General features: G+C 40.2%; 1 long non-coding RNA gene across 1 annotated transcript; it reads right to left on the bottom strand.

Moving 5' to 3' along the window:
• Positions 1-614: 614 nt before the first annotated feature.
• On the bottom strand, positions 615-1053 carry LOC121034764 (uncharacterized). The gene is made up of 2 exons (XR_005792597.1): positions 961-1053; positions 615-731 (listed from the first exon to the last, which is right to left on the bottom strand). It is a non-coding gene; the product is annotated as an uncharacterized LOC121034764 (long non-coding RNA).
• Between the last annotated feature and the right edge of the window lie 16663 nt (positions 1054-17716).

The raw sequence follows: 17716 nt of genomic DNA, 5'->3' as shown, positions 1-17716 counted from the left end.
GGAACACTTTTCCTTTGGCTAATTCTTTCCTATAATTCAGGTCTCAACCTAATTTTAATCCCTCCCAGCAGGCTCTCCATCCTATCTAAAGCAGTCTCCCTGCTTTCTAGCCCCCAGGCCCATCTATCACTTACCCAGTTTGATTCTCTTCAAAGCTCTTGTGACCCAAAATTCCCCTTTTATTTTAGGATATCCCCCCCCACCTCCCCCCATAGGGTATAAACTTCACAATATCAGGAGTCTTCTTTTTCATTTACTGCTGTAGGCCCAGATCCTAGAACAATACCTGACATATAGTAGGAGATGAATGAATGAGAGAGAGAGAGGAGAAGAAAGGCAGGCAGGAAGAAAGGGAAGAAAAGAAAAAGAAAGGGAGAAAGAGTAGAGGAATCCACAGTGGAACTGCCCATGGAAAAGAGGAATACTGGCCGAAAAGAAAAGGAACTAGGGAAGACAATTTAGGAGAGAAACAAAGAATGGTCCAGGTAGTGAGGGTTGGTTAGGATGTACAATTCTGACCGCTGTGAAAAGAAGCTTTTTTGCATGCATTCTAGCAGAGGGAATGGCAAGTGTGAACAGGAACTTTTTAACACGTAGCTGCTTTTTTTTGGTTGTTACGGTTTTATTTCTAGTGTGGTGTGGGGTCCTGTGTGTTACTCTTAGGCAAAGGTTGGGATTTTTCCTTCAGGCTGCAACTGCTGAATCTTCCTGGTGTTGCCACTGGGAACCATCTAAATTTTTTTTTTCAACGTTTTTTATTTATTTTTGGGACAGAGAGAAACAGAGCATGAACGGGGGAGGGGCAGAGAGAGAGGGAGACACAGCATCGGAAACAGGCTCCAGGCTCCGAGCCATCAGCCCAGAGCCTGACGCGGGGCTCGAACTCACGGACCGCGAGATCGTGACCTGGCTGAAGTCGGACGCTTAACCGACTGCGCCACCCAGGCGCCCCAAGGGAACCATCTAGACATGAACACCACCCATTGTGGGTCCACAGCCTCTTCCAGGACTTTTAGGCCAACAGGCTGGAAAGAGAGTGACACAACCATCACCTCACTGTACCAATGAACCCAAGTTCTGTGGGTGAGCGGCTATGGATGATAGGAGTGGCTTTTGGCAAAACATTACACGATTTAACACAAACCAAGAATAGAGAGGTAAACCTTCCCAGAGACTAGATGTCTGGAACAAGAGACTACTTAGGAATCATTTTTCTGGTACATGACTTTTGGGTTTTTTTTATTGTACCAGTGCAGCTTTGTTTAAATGTGAGTTCTTTGTAAAAGTTGAGTCCTCTGCAAAACTCATACACTGGCAACATTTTAGACAAAGAATGTACACCACCCCAGTTTGTTTTTATCCAGAAAAAGATGTAAGCTCTGGCACTGCTGTGACCCGAGGACTTGAGACCATGGTTGCTTGTACAGTCAGGAGCCCAAACTTTTGAAACACAAGTCAACGAATCTGTGTAGATTTTTTTCTAACACCATGTTTGGGCAATTCCTTTTGTCCTTCTCAACCATACCCTTGCCAACACTAATACATCCAGAATCCGTAGCCATCTGGGGTTCATCAAATGAAGTTTGGCTTCCATTTAGCTCTCCCTGCAACGAAGTTTATGACAAAGGAGGTAGGATTCCCGGAATGTACATTTGGAGTGCTTCCTCCTCATTTGAACTAGAAGAGGTGAAAAAGCATCTAAGTTTTAAAGTTATTTAAAAAAAAAAAAAAAGGAATTGTGTGTGTCTGTCACATTCAAAATCATAGTTCCTGTGTTATTCTGCAAGGAACTACATCAAAGTAATCATATGTAAATCTAAGTATAGCATTTTATCTCCATCTTAATAAATGCCTAAATCACATTAGCAATATTCATTCAAATGACTCAAGCTGTTTTCTTACTTTAAAATTTTTTTCCAGCTTTACTGAGAATAATTGATATAATCACTGTATAAGTTTAAGGCATACAGCATGCTGGTTTGATTTACATATATTGTGAAATGATAACCACATTAGGTTCAGCTAACATCCATCTTGTCATATAGGCACAATAAAAAGAAAAGAAAGAAGAAAAGAAAAAACATTTTTCTTTGTGATGATTTCTTTTTTTAATCTCGATGAAGTATTAGCTGAAGTGCCCCACGCTGTAGAAACACACTCCCATATTTGAAACAGAAAAGGCTTTGAAGAGATTAAAATCTCATTATCTTTCATTTTACCAGTTAACGCCAGAGGAAGAAAATCGTTTCAGCTAAATTAACTGCTACTGTCACACTTACACATGAATCCTCACACTAAGGCAGACACACATTAAAATTCAGAATTACATCTCATACATCATGAAGGCGTGTTGTAAATCTTGCAGGTTGGTTTCAGTGCATAGACAGTTGTGGCATAAGGATGCATTTAGCTGCAAATAACAGAATCCAGTCTCCAGGGCCTCACGCAATGATGTTTAATTTTCTCACCTAAAAAGAAGCCTGGAGAAGGCAGGCTTAGCAGTGCAATAGTCTCATTGAGGACCCAGATTCTTGTCTGTCCTTCTGGTCCTCCATCTTTTGCCACCTCATGGCTACTGCAGCTTCAGATATTAAGTCCTCACAAGGCTACATTTAAAGGTGGAAAGGACTGGGGTAAAAAAGCTTCCTTCTTCGAAGTTATGTTTCTTTTCCAGGAAGAAAAATTTCAGGAAGTCTCCCTGAGACCTCTCCCTTTGTTGCATTGGCCAGATACCGGCCAGGCTCGCTCTTAGACCAATCCCAGGCAAAGGGAGATGGGACAAGCCCAGTCCCAGTTCACTCCCTCACAGCTTGGGTGGTGGCTTATCTTTCTTGACCTCAAGTGCTCTCTGCCCATCACTCAAACAAAATAGGGCTTTTGTTACCCAGAAAGACATATATGGATAACTCAGAGGCAAAATGTGAACAGTGACTGTCCTGTTTCTGGAGGAAGTGGCCAAGACTTTTAATATTCTTCCTACTTTCGCCCCTTTATATAATATTTAGAAGTTGAAGCAACATGGAGATTTATTTTATTAAGATTTATTTAACCGTGTAGTTACAGAGTTATGTCATAGGAGCCTTTCAAAAAAGATGCTGCTACAAGACTAATTGTCTTGGAGTGTCAAAAGCTTTGAGAGGCTTAGCTTGTCAGATTCCTATAGGCCCATGAGACTGCATTTTCTTTCCAACATGATGTCAGGACATCTGAGTGGTTGACCATGAAGCACCACGTAAACAATAAGATCATTGTTGCTAGCTTCAAGGAAATACAGGTAGTCAAACTCAAATTGGACAAGGGAGATTGACCGTTTGGCAACTGAAGATCATGCTTTCTACTTATTGTTGAACTGTTCTGAATTATTGATTTGGGGCACACAAAGAGCTTTTAATTTTTTCCAAGTTCATAATTTTGGAAAGTGGTCACATGAATTTTGATACATAGTATGAACTGTGCAGTGAATTTCTAAAACTGGCAAATCGTAATATGGCTCCATTAGAAAGTATTTTCCTGTCTGTATTCAGTGTCAAGAGACAACTATGAAGTTGAAATCAAATTACGTTCACCAAGAAAACGTGGCATCCCTAGAAGTTTAGAGGTAAGTCTCATGAACTTTAGAGGTTAGACATGAACTCTAGGGAGGTCCTGACATTTCTAGCAATTTGAGCAATGCTTGGCAGTGTACTCTTTAAGAAAGGAATAAAGGTGAAGAATTACAATCAGTTCTAGAATTGCAAGCTCTCCTCAACAAAAGATAACCCAAAACTCAATCGATAAATACCTAAAGACACCTAGTCTCACCAGCCTGTGAGTACAAATGAAGTCATGTTAATAGTAAATAATGCAGTTTCCTTTGTTGACAGACCCTTCCCCACCCCATAAAAGTCTCATTCAGATATTTCTTGAGAATCTCCAAAAAGGTACCTTGCACGTATGTGTCACATAGCAATTTGCCAGCCACAATTATCACACAGCATCCATCTTGTGTTTCCTCTCCTGCCTGCACAGTGCCCCATACTGCCTGCAAAGTAACTCTAAAGGGCCTTTCTCTTTCCCCTGCTATGCTAGCCTGTGCCAGCCTCTCTATTTGTAATGCTAACCCAACTGTCAGTCCCGGAAGCTAGGTGAGACTTGGCCACACCAAGAACAAATACTACTGTCTCAGGGGCTTACTGTAACAAAGGTTTATTTCTCACTGTCATAAAACCCAATAAATAAAGATCTGGAAAACCCTTTAGGGCAACTATTTTCCATATAGAAAGTCAACAATTTAGGCTGAGAATGGTTTCACAGTCCTGTAGCTGTCCTATCAGGAGCAGGAAACCTCCCTGGTCAACCAAGCAGGCTTAAAGAGATGCCAGATAAAGAAAGGGCTTACTGGTTACTCACCAGCTCTTCTCTATATCAGACTGCAAATGGCCAGAACTATGGCCCCACTCAACTGCAAGAGGGCTGAAAAGCACAGAGAAGTCTTCCACAGATATGAAAGAGGAGAAGAACAACAGTGGAACAGTATTTGATGCATAGTAGTAAGACCTACTTTACAGGTCAGTGCTGGGTTCTGGAAAAAAAAATGGAAACAAAGACCTCTCCAGTTCTTTGCTCTGTTTTGTCACCTGATCCTCAAATCAGTACTGCTTATACCCAGAATCCCCAAAACTTTCTCATGAGTAGGGTCCATTGTTTAGTCGTAATTTCTCTTTGTTAGGAGCTTCAACATAGCCCAAGAATGGGGGGACAATGCCATATCATCTCTCTCATTGAGGGACAAATCCACATACACCCCTTTTTTTCTAACTCCTTCACTAGGTGTCTGACTTGTTCACTGCAATAGGATAAAGTCACAGCCCAGTGTCTGGAACTCAGAAATGTGTTAATGAGTCAATGGATGGATGGATGGATGGGTGGATGGAAGAGTAGGTGGATTGATGAATGATGGTTTTCTCTCTACCCAGAGAGGAACTCAAGGGAAGCCTGTTACTACTTTCTATTTACCCTCTGAACTTCTGGCACTTTGACCCTAGCTTCAGTCCTTCTGTCTTGGACACCACTTTTGGCTCTTTTGGGGGGCTCCCTTTGGATTGGGACCTTGTTTAAGATTAACTATGGGAGAGTGAGAGTTTCAGTTTAGTGGCTGAAATTCTACCACTCAACTTAAGGAATGTGCACATGAAAACAATAACCACATGGAAAATAAAATACCTTTTTATTAACTGGTAAATAAGTACCCTATTATCTGCCAGTGTAGACATCTTTGTTAAGCCACATGAGATTATGCTGTTTAGGCCTGGAATCTAAGGAAGGCTTGCATACTTCTATCACTCGAGAGTGATGGAAAGGTCTGGAACAGACCAGATGCAATTGATGCTGAAGCTCTTAGGTAAAAGAGAGAATGGCCAGGCCCTGACCCAGCGCACTGCAGTAAGGGGACTGTGTACAAACGAGGGAACATCGGTTTAGAGCCTCTACCGCCTAGTAGAATATAATTGGTATTAGCCCTGTGCTTTGAGTGCTTGAACAACTCCCCCTCCCTCCGAAAGAAGCTGGTAAGAAGGGTGGACTGAGGGTGTGGGAGCAGTGAAAATGCCCCCTCCTCTACAGACCCAATATCGAAAAGGAAGGAGAGCTGGCTGGAAATTCTCCACCTCATCTTCCCCTCTTCCATAATTAGCTCTTTACCCTTCCTCATCCTAAATGCTACCTTCACTTTCCTCTTTGCCCAAACCCTTCAGTCCTTTACATGGGGTCACACCTATTCCACTCCATGACAGACTGTCTCCAGAAAACCAATCTAGGCCAGTGTCCTCATTCTACTAAACAAGTTTGTTAGAGAGACCAGTTCAAACCGTAGGCTTATTGATGCATTTTTGTACAAAGTCCTTTTTTATTTTTTTTATTATTTTTGAAAGCAACTTAAAAAAATGTTTATTTATTTTTAAGAGAGAGAGGGAGAGGCAGAGAGAGAGGGAGACAGAATCCCAAGCAGGCTCCACACCATCAGTGCAGAACCTGATGTAGGGCTCAAACTTACAAACCGTGAGATCATGACCTGGGCCAAAACCAAGAGTTGGACTCTTAACCGACTCAGCCACCCAGGAGGCCCAAAGTCCTTTAAGAAAAAAAATACAAAACTCACTACATGTTAATACTGGCATATGGATACACTTTCTTTTGCCTGTATATGGATTTCTGAGCAAGTGGTGCACTATTCTAAGTTCTTGGGAAACTTACATAAGAAATAGCCTGCTTCTGCTGCTCAGCTAGGGTCCCCATCGCCTTAACGTGTTTGCTGTAAAATAACAAAAAGTTCATAATCATAATTAAAAACAGCAATTGGGGGAAAAAAGACTGGAAGTTTGACCATGATGTGGGCAATGTGAGAGGAGAGATTTTGGATGGGGCAGTCAGTATTTCCCTGCCAGCTCCAGTCTCTCAACCTCTCCCAGTCTCCCAATTTTATGCCATTATTTCCCCCTATTCACCTTCATTTCTGCCAGCCTGAATTAGTGTGAAGAGTCTCTGTCTATGTCATAAGTATCTAGGTAGTACCTATTTAGGTAGCTGTTAGTTAACATCATCTTCCTTGTTTCCAATGAATTGTGCTGTTTATCTAATAGTTCTGTCAACGAAATTTTAGAATAAAAAAATAGCAAAACACCTCAAAGCATTCTCATAACTGCAGAAACTTTACAAGAAAAAAAAAAAAAACCAGAAAATGAAAGCAGTTAAGAGACTTCTAAGTAATGTACAGACACTCCACCACAGAAGATGGCCAATAAGCATATGGAAAGATGCTCAACATTATTAGTCGTTAGGCAAATGCAAAGTAAAACCACAATGAGATACCCCACGCCCCCATTAAAATGGCCACAAAAAATTTTCAATGACCATCTGAGTGTTGGTGAGGATGTGGAGCAAATAGATGCTCAAAACTGCTGTTGGGAACATAAAATGGTACAGCCACTTCAACATACAAGTAGGCAGTTTCCTGAAAAGTTAGACATACACCTACTGTTTGATCAGCCCTGATCATTCCACTCCTAGATATTTATCCCAAGAAAAATGAAAACAAATGTCCACATGAAGACTTGTACATGGATATTTATAGAGCTTTATAATAGTTAAAAACTGAAAACCACTCAAATGTCCATCAGCAGCAAGTGAGTAAACACAGAGGGACATCCATCTCGTGGAATACTAGTCAGCAACAGAACTTGAATGTGGATGAATCTCAAAATAATTATGCTGAGTGAAAGAAGTCAGAGCAAACAAACAGAAGTATGTATTGTATGATGCCATTTATGTAAAATTCTAGAAGATAAAAATGAGTCCCTATAGGGACAAAGAGCATAATCAGCGTTGTTTGAAGATGTGAGTGAGGTAGAAAGGAAGGGTAGAAAGGAAGGTACATGAGGAAAGTTTTAGGGGGGGGGTGGTTATGTTCAGTATCTTGATTACAGTGATGGTTTCACGGGTGTATAGATATGTCAAAACATCAACACTTTACAAATATGCAGTTTATTATGTCAATTATATCTTGATAAAACTGTTATTTGAAAAAGATTCACATGGTGGTTTTTGTACCAAAAATGAAAGAACTGGCTTGCATCTTTTCATTGCTTCAAACTGCTCTTGAAAAGCGCTTTTCTTTTTTTTTAATTAAAAAAAATGTTTAATGTTTATTTTTGACAGAGAGAGAGAGAGAGAGAGAGCAAGAGAGAGCAGGGGAGGGGCAGAGAAAGAGAGGGAGACACAGAATTTGAAGCAGGCTCCAGGCTCTGAGCTGTCTGTCAGATGCAGGGCTCGAACCCGTGAACCGTGAGATCATGACCTGAAGTTGGACCCTTAGCCAACTGAGTCACCTTGGCACTCCAAAAGGCTCTTTTCAAGAGTGTAGGTCAGTGGAGAGGAGGGTGAGTGTGCTGGGTTACCTATTATCTCACTGTGCTTTTATCTATCGGTTTCTTTACAGTTTCGGTAAAGACTTATTTCAAAAAAGGCCAGATTTAGGAAAAAATGGAAAAAGTCTTTAAAATTTGCTGGATCATCTCATCTTTAATGCCTACTAGCTATAACAGTTTGTGAATCTAAAGTTCTATAAATCAGTTATGTATACTGTCCCTTTGACTTGAAGATGCCCTCAATTATAAAAGATACACTCTATCTCTAGCTTTTAAAAAAGCAGTAGAAGTACACTTATTATAAGATTCACTCCAGTTTCAAAAATATTACAAAGTATGACTGAGAATAGTCCCTGTAGCAAGTAATCCCAAGGCTGCCGAAAGGGATGCCAAGGGCCTGCCTCTATAAGTTCAATGTGCTCATGTTGTGGCCTGTAGCACTGTGGCTAGTCTCAGGCACAGTCTCTAAAGAAGAAGCAACATACCAAAACCCCAAATTTCACACTTAGCACAAGTTTCCTCTTTGCCCAGAATCTGTAGAAGCCCTGATGCTAGGGTTATATCCAGAATCCATTTTATCTTTTAAAATTGTAAATTTGGTTACACTTATGTAAATTGGATTAGGAATCATCAGGGAAATGCAGATCAAAACCACAATATCACCTCACACCTATTGAATGGCTATTATCAAAAAAACAAGAGATCATAAATATTGGCAAGGACGTAGAGAAAAGGGAACCCTTGTGCACTGTTGGTGGGAATGTAAATTGGTACAGCCACTGTGGAAAAACAGTATGGAGGTCCCTCAAAAAATTCAAAATAGAACTGCCATAGGATGCAGCAATTTCACGTGTGGGTATACATCCAACAGATTTGAAATCAGAATCTAAAAGAAATATCTGCACTCCCATAGTCATTGCAGCATTATTTACAATAGCCAAGACGTGGAAGCAATCTAAATGTCCATTGACAGATGAATGGATAAAGATAATGTGTTGTACACATACAATGGAATATTACTTAGCCTCAGAAAAGGAGGAAGTCTTGCCAGTTTTGACAGCATGGATGAACCCAGAGGATGTGAAATACATCAAACAAATATTAGATGATACCATTTTTATGAGGAATCTAAAATAGTCAAACTCCTAGAACAGGGAGTAGAATGGTGGCTTCCAGTGTCTGAGGGTTGGGGGAGGGGGAAACTGAAAGGTATTAATCAAATGGTAAAGTTTCAGTTAGCACTGAGCCTATACTGATTGTATACTTTACAATTTGATAAGCTTTTATGTTAAATCTTCTGTTGAGCCTTTGCTAAGATCTTATGTTAAATGTTATCACGCACAAAAAGTAATAATAATAAAAGAGGGTGGGAGGAAACTTTTGGAGGTGATGAATGTGGTATGTATTGTGACGATTTCATGAATGTATACTTATCTCTAAACTCATCGAGCGATATACATTAAATAAGCAATTTTTCTATGTCAAAAAATAAAAGTTAAATTAGGTGAAAAATAATTTGTCCATATTTCCCTTCATTTGGATGTTATACAAACTTGGAGAGACTCTATCTTAACTTCCCATGTGAGACAATCAGAGACTATTTTTGGCTTCCTTATGTAAGAGTATGCAAATGGAAACATTGATGGATTTTAAAAATATACATGATGAAAAGAAGGGACTCAATCTAGGAATTAGAGAAGTATCTTCCTATTAAATATAGTTGCTGCAATAAATAAATTATAGCAAATTTCTGAATCAAGTTTTTGCAAAATTCCCGAGAATCTTAAATCAAAAATTCCTGTAGTCATGAAATGATAATGAAAAAATTAATTAAAAAAATAAAATGGAAATATCTAAATTTATCTGTTAGTTGTGGTGAGTGATAAGTATGTCTGGGTCCCAAATTTCGGAACCCTGTCTTGCCACCTCCTTTCAATACCTTGACAAAGGCCACCCCCTAGAGTATGTGCACAAGTGACAATTATGGGAACATCATCCCCAAATCTTGATGTCCTCTATCCTTGTGAGCTGTTGGGCTAGGAAGTATGACTTGTGCCTAGATGAGTCACCCTCCTGCCTGGGAGACTCCACTCAGGTTCTTGTTTGGTCTACCAAGGAAGGAAGCCAATTTTTCGAGTTGGAAGAGGACTCCGAGTCCTCCTACAGTACCAGCTCCGAGGAGGAGCAAAGATGGAAGCAATTCAATAGGAAACATCTGAGAAGACCAAGAGGCACCGAAGCATTTATCTTAACCCAGCTCTACTGAAGGGAGCTCTATCTTTACTAGAAATACGGTCTTCTCAGACCTCAGAGAAAGTGCAGGAGCTCCCCCTAGAGGATAGAGCACGAAGACCGCACTTCCCCATTCTGTTCTCCCCACAGGCTTACCCAGGATTTTACTTCCCTTCTCAAGAAAAGGCTTTGGAGACTCCCTTAGTGATTTGAACATACCTCTCTTACGGTATGGTACTTACCACATAGCACTATGTGGGCTGTTACAAGCCCATCTGTCCCCCTTAGGTGTGAGCCCTGAAGGAAACCAGAATATGTCACCTCCAAAAATGTCACTCTGACACAAAGATTATTTAGAGTCAAAGGCACCTAAAAAACAGCAGATGAAAAAGGACACCCTGACCTTACTTTTTATTCCTCAAAGCAGGAAATGAAAGTTTTGTGTGAAAGACACCTTCCCTGCAACAGGAGGAAAGAAAAATCCTTACCACCTGAGACAGGAGACTAGGCTGAGAGAAATCTCGACAAACCAACCTTGTTAAACTCACCCTTACATCTCAGTCACTTCTCCACCATTAACTTCCCTAACCTTTGTCTTTCCACGTTTCCACAATTTACTACTTTTGTTCAATTTAGTGTATGAACATTTGGCTCTGTTTCCTTGGGTCTTCATTTTCATGGACATGTAAAAGTCTGAATGCTTAAAAAAAAATAACAAAAAAAATAACCAAGTAAAAGTCTGTATGCCTTTCTGCTGTTAATCTGTTTTATGTTGATTCAATTCTCAGTCCCAGCTGGAGATCCTATGAGCAGAGAGGTCAAGGTTCACCTCCCCTGCAGCCCCTTGAGGGAAGCACCTGTGCTGAGGTGTCCTTCACCCTTTGCAGCAGTTCCTGGAACACAGCTGGCCCTCGGCAATGGTGTTTGTTGGAGGAATGGAAGTGCCCGTAAAAAACAAAAGCCCTTTGATCACATTCCTACCTTGCAATGTTCAGTTATTTCTCTTTCTTTTCTGTTCTTTTTCTTCTGTCACATATTATACCTGCACTTTATACAGCCCTTGCCTGTGCAATATTTCATTTCATTTCATTTCATTTCATTTCATTTCATTTCATTTCATTTCACTTCATTCTCACAGTTCTGTTGGGGCATATATCTGTGCCTGCCTTTACTAGAGGAGAAAACTGACATTCATACTGATGAGGTGAGTAGCTGAAGATTCCAGAGACAGGCAGTTCCCCTAGGGCCTTTTCTCTGTAGCCCAAGGATGAGCACTCAGGAGGCAGCAAGCCAGGGATACTCTGACATGGAATCCCCAGCAGGCAGTCCACAACCAACAAGAGGTCACCAGGGGATAAAAGACCACAGCTTCTCTGAGCAAAATCTATCTGGCTGAAGACACCAGTTTTCAGGGTGTTTGTTGGCAATGGCAGGAATCAAAGGGACTGAGTGATCTGATAGGATACAAAAATTCTGGATTTATCGTAGACATTGATTTGCTGCAAAATGTAAAGGAAAATATTTCTTTTGCCAATCACTCCAACCGGCCATTGTTTTGGGAATTATCTTGCCATCATAGATCAAGCTTGAATAGAAAGAAGTGGCTAAGCACCAGGGATTTGGAGTCATATCTGCTGGGGTCATGTCTCCGTTCAGTATGATCTAAAGGGGAGCTTGAGCCCCACTTTAGGTGAGCACTAGCCCTGCTTTGGGTGAGCCCCACTTCTCTCTCTCTCCTTTCTCTCTCTCTCTCCCTGCCCCTAATTCGCTCTCTCTCAGAAAAAATAAAGGAACTTTCCCCCCAAAAGTAAAAATTATAAAAAAAAATAAAAAATTAAAACAAATATAAGAAGGAGAAATGGATATTGGGAAACAACTTGCAGTTAGTCACACTATTCATTAATTTGACCTAATATTTCCGGTTGTGGGAATTTATCTTAAGGAAATAATCAGAAATGTATAAAAAGTTTTAAGGACATCTCCTTTTGTAATTATGGCAAAGAAATTAGAAACAACCCAGATTTCCAAAACAGAAATTGGTTAAATAAATAAAGGCTTATCTATATTCTGGAAAATTATAGACCCATTAACAATTATGTTCTCAAAGAATATTCAATGGTATAGGAAAATGCTCAGGATGTAATGATACATGAGAAAAGAAGAATGCAAAACTTTACATACAATACAATTTTAGTTGCATCTTTTCAGGTACATAGGTGATGTCTGGGTTTATTGCAGGGATCAAGGGAATAAAACTATCGACCTCACAGTGTTAATTTCTCACAGTGTATGTTTGGACGATACCCCTATAGGATCAGAAACTGGATTTTGTTTACAGACTCAGAACAGATTTGTCTCTCTGAGACATTTCAACCAGAACCATAAGATAAATACATGCAAGGAGGTAAGTTTACTCATTGACAGTGAGGTATAATAGCAACATGTGTGTGTGTGTGTGTGTGTGTGTGTGTATACATATATATATATGTTCCAGCATAATATTAGAGGACAAAAGAGCACAGCCAAGGAACTTTCAGTCCACTAACAAAGCAGAAGGTTTTATTCTTAAAGGCATTCTCCATGAGGATCTTTTGAGAAAAGCAGCCAGAGTGAGAAAACAACAACACTTCTCAGAGGACTCTACACATCTCTCTGTAAAGAATTACTGAAAAATGGAGGCACAGAGCCCTGATGTCCTCCAGCCCTTCTCAAGAGTCCTACAGCTAGTGAGCAGGAACTGAGGTTTTGACGTCATTTCTTGTGGGTAAGAAATATGGTGTGGCACAAGGGAAGGAGGTTGGAGCAGAGTCTTTTGTAGAGCAGTGTCTGGGAGAGTTCTGGAGGAGAGTGAACTGGAGAGTTTGACAGGACTTGTGGGGTATAAGATAAAAACAAAAGGGGATTTAATGAAGTGTTGCTGGAGGTATGAATTTGACCTTCATTAATGTCCCTTGAGAAACATGAATACATTTAAGTTATTTTTTAATTGCTTTTGGTTAAGTGACCTCAAATATATCCACAGCAGGACTGAACGCCATAGGACCCTGAAGTCATATTCCAGGGATACAAAAATAATTAATTTTTAAAATCTACATTACATCAGCAGTTAAAAAAAAGTTCTTAAAAAATGGCCAGATTTTGATAATATTCAACATTTGTTTTTCTTTTTTGAAAGATGAAAAGATTTAATATACGTATCTTTTGGAGATACATATGCATCCTTAGCATAGCAGTTTTCAAACTCTGGCCACATGTCCCCAAAAATAATCTTGAGAAACTATGTATACCTTTGCACTTTAAATTAACATATAATTTTTCATCATAAGTGTGAAGAGTTCCAAAGGATACAATATCCAGTATGTTTTAATATTAGTCACTCTAAATACATATAATGGAATCTTAAATACTGTAGTGATTAAATACCCACCATCATCCATTAAAGAAAAATACATGTAAAAGTTTGGGCTATTTTTATTATTCTTTTATATTCCCCTCACAGGATTCTATCCAAACAGAATTATATATAATATATTTTTAGGCTTGAAAATTTTATTGATCACTGTGTCATACTTCTCTGCAATGAACTAAAAAAACTTGCTTTGTTTTCTGTAACCATAAGGCTCTAAGCCTGTATGGTTCACAGGTGGCTGATAAACACTTGAAATGAGACAAACTAAAGAATGAAATTTTTAATTCTATTTTCGTTTTAAATTTTAAATTTAAATAGTTTTCTAATTTTCTTCCTAGAGATCTTACCTATTTGTTAGTTTTTTCCTAAGTAATGTATACTGTTTGATGCTCTTGAAAATTACTTTTTTTTTTGAAAATTACTTTCTAAAGACATATTTTCTGGTTTTTGATGGTATTTGAAAAGATGCTTGATCTTTGATACTGATTTTATGTTCTGCAACCTCGCTAATCTATGATTAATTCTAATAATTATTCCATCTAAACAATCTTTTTTTTTTTTTTTTTTGAGCAGCCGGCAAAAGTTTGAGTATTAGAATATAAGATTAGAAAGGAAGAATAGTAGGAAAGCTCTCTTTACAGAGAGGGACAGTTGAAAGTGAATGCCCAGGACTATAGGCAAGGGTCCTTGTTTTATAAGATTCTGGTCAGCCCTCCCCCATCCCGTCCCCCTTGTTCCTTCTCAGGTTCTACCCTTATTGGCTGGATAGCTCTAGGTGCTGGGTTGTCCATTCCTGGTTGGCTGTTTCCATTGTATGAAAGGTGGTCTATGGCCATACTTAGATCTATGTCAAATTCCTGAGGGGGAACCTGAGGGGGTGTAGTCCATTACATTCTTAAGAGGAACCTTATGCCTGAGGGGGCTCCAAGCAGACAATCTTATCATCTGCAAATAATGGACAATTTGTTTCTTCATTTCTAAATTTTATGCTTTTTATTCTCTTTCTTGATTTAATTCACTGGGTAGGACAATACTGAACACAAGCGGTGATATCAGAGACCCTTGTCTTTTATCTTAAAATTTCTCCATTATTTCACCATTAACTGTGATGCTTGCTATTGGTTTTTCATAGATATTTTATTAGATAAAAGTTGATAATAAGTCTTGAATCAGGAGTTTTGTCTGATACATATTCACGAAGAGATCATTATTTTCCCCTTTCAATCTAATAATGTAGTCACTTCTATTATTTGATTTTCTCATGATAAACTCAGTTTGCAGTCCTGAGATAAACCCATGTCACTGTCACTTGTACAAGTTATTGTATTCAATTGGCTAAGATTTTCTTTAGACTTTTTCCATCTCTGTTCACTGAAGAGATTGGCTGTAACTGCCCTCTTTCATACCATCTTGTCAGGTTTGGACTTCAGGTTTATGGTACTTTCATAAATAAGTTGGGTAGTGTCCTCTCTTTCTGTACTCTGGAATAGTACTGACTGAAATTGGAAGCATTTGTTTCATGGTATATACAAACCAATAAAACTGTGTGACCCTGGAACTGTCCTGTGGTAAGATCAACTTCGGTTTCTATTTCCTTAATGATTATTTTATTTATTCTTGAGTCATTTTTTTTTAGTTATATTACTCCAGTAATTGCTCATTTTAGTTAGGTTTTCAGATATGTGGGCAACAAGTTTCTTGACATCCTTGTTGCCTTTTTAGTACCTGTCTTTTTATCCTTAACGTTAATGAAGAAAAAAGGAGGCAAATATATAAACAGTCTTGGCTGAGGGTTTGTCATTTTATTCGTCTTTTCAAAAAAATCAACTTTTACCTCTACTTTGTTTCATTTGTTTCTGATCATATCTTTAAGTTTATTTTGCCTTTCAACTTAAGTAGCTTAACTCAATTTTCAGTCTCTTCGCTCTTCTAATATAACATTTAAGACAAAAAAGTCTTTCACTTCAAACTTTCTAAATCGACATTTTAATAGTGTCGCTTATCAACAGCATATACTGATTTTTTTTAAACCCAGCATAGGTGTATATTTATCGGAGATCTTCATCTATACCTGTATCACAACTGAGATTTTTATATTTATTTCTATCATTTTATTTTGCACTATCTCCTCTTCCTTTTTTGTTTCTCTTTCTCTCCGTTGCCTTTGTGGGGGGGTGGGTAGAATACGTCTTTTCTCCTTTATTCTCTAAGCATGTTTTCAATTTGTTTTGGAAGTGAGAAAGGATGATATATATCTGTATCTTCATCCACATTTATATGTCTCCAGGGATCTGTCCCAGCATCTGTCTCTCACCTGGTAATGAACTCCTACCATCACATATTTTATTGTACTTCTCAGGTGAGTTCAGCTGACCCTGCAAGCATGTAGAACTATGGTTACCCATGAACTATGCTTTCTAGTACGCTGCCTGCAGACGCAAGGTTTATGCGGTTGCCCTTCCTCTCCTCTCGCACATCCGTCTCACATTTGCTCAGGAAAATGCTGCCTGTTCTTGCAAGGTCACATGGGCTTGATTCCAAGGCTAAGTCTGCAGGTGGCTCCGCTTACCGATGCTGGCGTGTGTTGGCGTTCGCTGGCCCGGGAACGCAACCCCAAAGTCTCTCTGCCTCGCCCGGGACCACCGTGTCCTCGTGCGCCACCTGGAGGTCGTCTGCCTGCTTTGCGCGGGCATCCGGGGCGCGCAAAAGGTCAGCGCGCTCCCTGCAGGAGGCCTGGGCTCTGCGCCTTCGCTCCCCCTTCCCTGCCGCTGCTTGCCCCCGACTCCGCCTGGCACGGCGACACCCTCTCACCCCGAAAGAGCGTCGGCAGCCGGGACAGAGACCTCCCACCTCGGCCCCACGTAAGCCACCAGGTCCCACAGATCTTGGCGTCCCGACCCCACTCCCTCTGCCCTGCTCAGGCAGGGTCCCCTCCTCGCAACAGGCCCCGCTAGTCTCTCCTGCAGGCGCTCTGCGCGTGGCTGCCTCGCCCCACAGAATCATCTGCTTCAATGTTTTTCTTCCCTTTTTTCCCCCTAAGATTTTATTTTTAAGTAATCGCTATACCCAAGGTGGGGCTGGAACTCACGACCCTAACATCAAGAGTCACAGGCTCTTCCGACTGAGCCAGCAGGTGCCCCTCAATGTTCCTTCTTGATGTTTGTGAGAATTAGGTAGATCATGTTCTAAAAGAATATCTCAAACTAAAAAGCAATACCACGCTTAACGGTAAAACAATAGATTACTAAGAAAAATAATAAATTAGAAATAAAGAAGCACACTCTTATCACAAAATTTTAGCCTTTTTCTGGAAGTTCTAACCAATGTATAAGTAAGAGGCTATTGAAAAGGACTATAACAATATTTCATTATTTGTACAAAGTATCATTTATCTTTAAGAAACTTTTTTGGGGGGCGCCTGGGTGGCTCAGTCGGTTAAGCCTCCGACTTCAGCTCAGGTCACGATCTCGTAGCCCGTGAGTTCGAGCCCCGCGTCGCCCTCTGGGCTGATGGCTCAGAACCTGGAGCCTGCTTCTGATTCTGTGTCTCCCTCTCTCTCTGCCCCTCCCCTGTTCATGCGCTGTCTCTCTCTGTCTCAAAAATAAATAAATGTTAAAAAAATTTTTTTAACTTTTTTTTAAACGTTTATTCATTTTTGAGAGAGAGAGCGCCAACAAGGGAGAGGCAGAGAGGGAGACACAGAATCGGAAGCAGGCTCCAGGCTCTGAGCTGTCAGCACAGAGCCCCACACGGGGCTGGAACTCACCAACCTGGTGGGAGATCATAATCTGAGCTGAAGTTGGGGGCTTAACCGACTGAGCCACCCAGGCGCCCCAGTCTAATCATTTCTTTTAGATTAGAACGTTTAAATGGAAGAATGTTTAACTGAAAAACTGTTAGAACTAGTTATGTATATCAAAAAGAAGGTGAGTGGGGCTCCTGGGTGGCTCAGTCCCTCAAGCCTCCGACTTCAGCCCAGGTCATGATTTTGAGGTTCCTGAGTTACAGCCCCGCATTGGGCTCTCTACTGTCAGCACCCAGCTGCTTAAGATTCTCTGACGCTCTCTCCCTCTCTGCCCCTCTCCAGCTTGTACTCTCTCTCTCTCTCTCTCAAAAATAAACATTGAAAGAAGAAGAAGAAGAAGAAGAAGAAGAAGAAGAAGAAGAAGAAGAA

The sequence above is a fragment of the Herpailurus yagouaroundi genome, unplaced genomic scaffold, assembly GCF_014898765.1.
Source record: "Herpailurus yagouaroundi ecotype Mexico unplaced genomic scaffold, PumYag 160, whole genome shotgun sequence".
Taxonomy (NCBI): domain Eukaryota; kingdom Metazoa; phylum Chordata; class Mammalia; order Carnivora; family Felidae; genus Herpailurus; species Herpailurus yagouaroundi.
The sequence above is the reverse complement of the archived record's forward strand: the minus strand, read 5'-3'. Positions and strand labels throughout refer to the sequence as shown.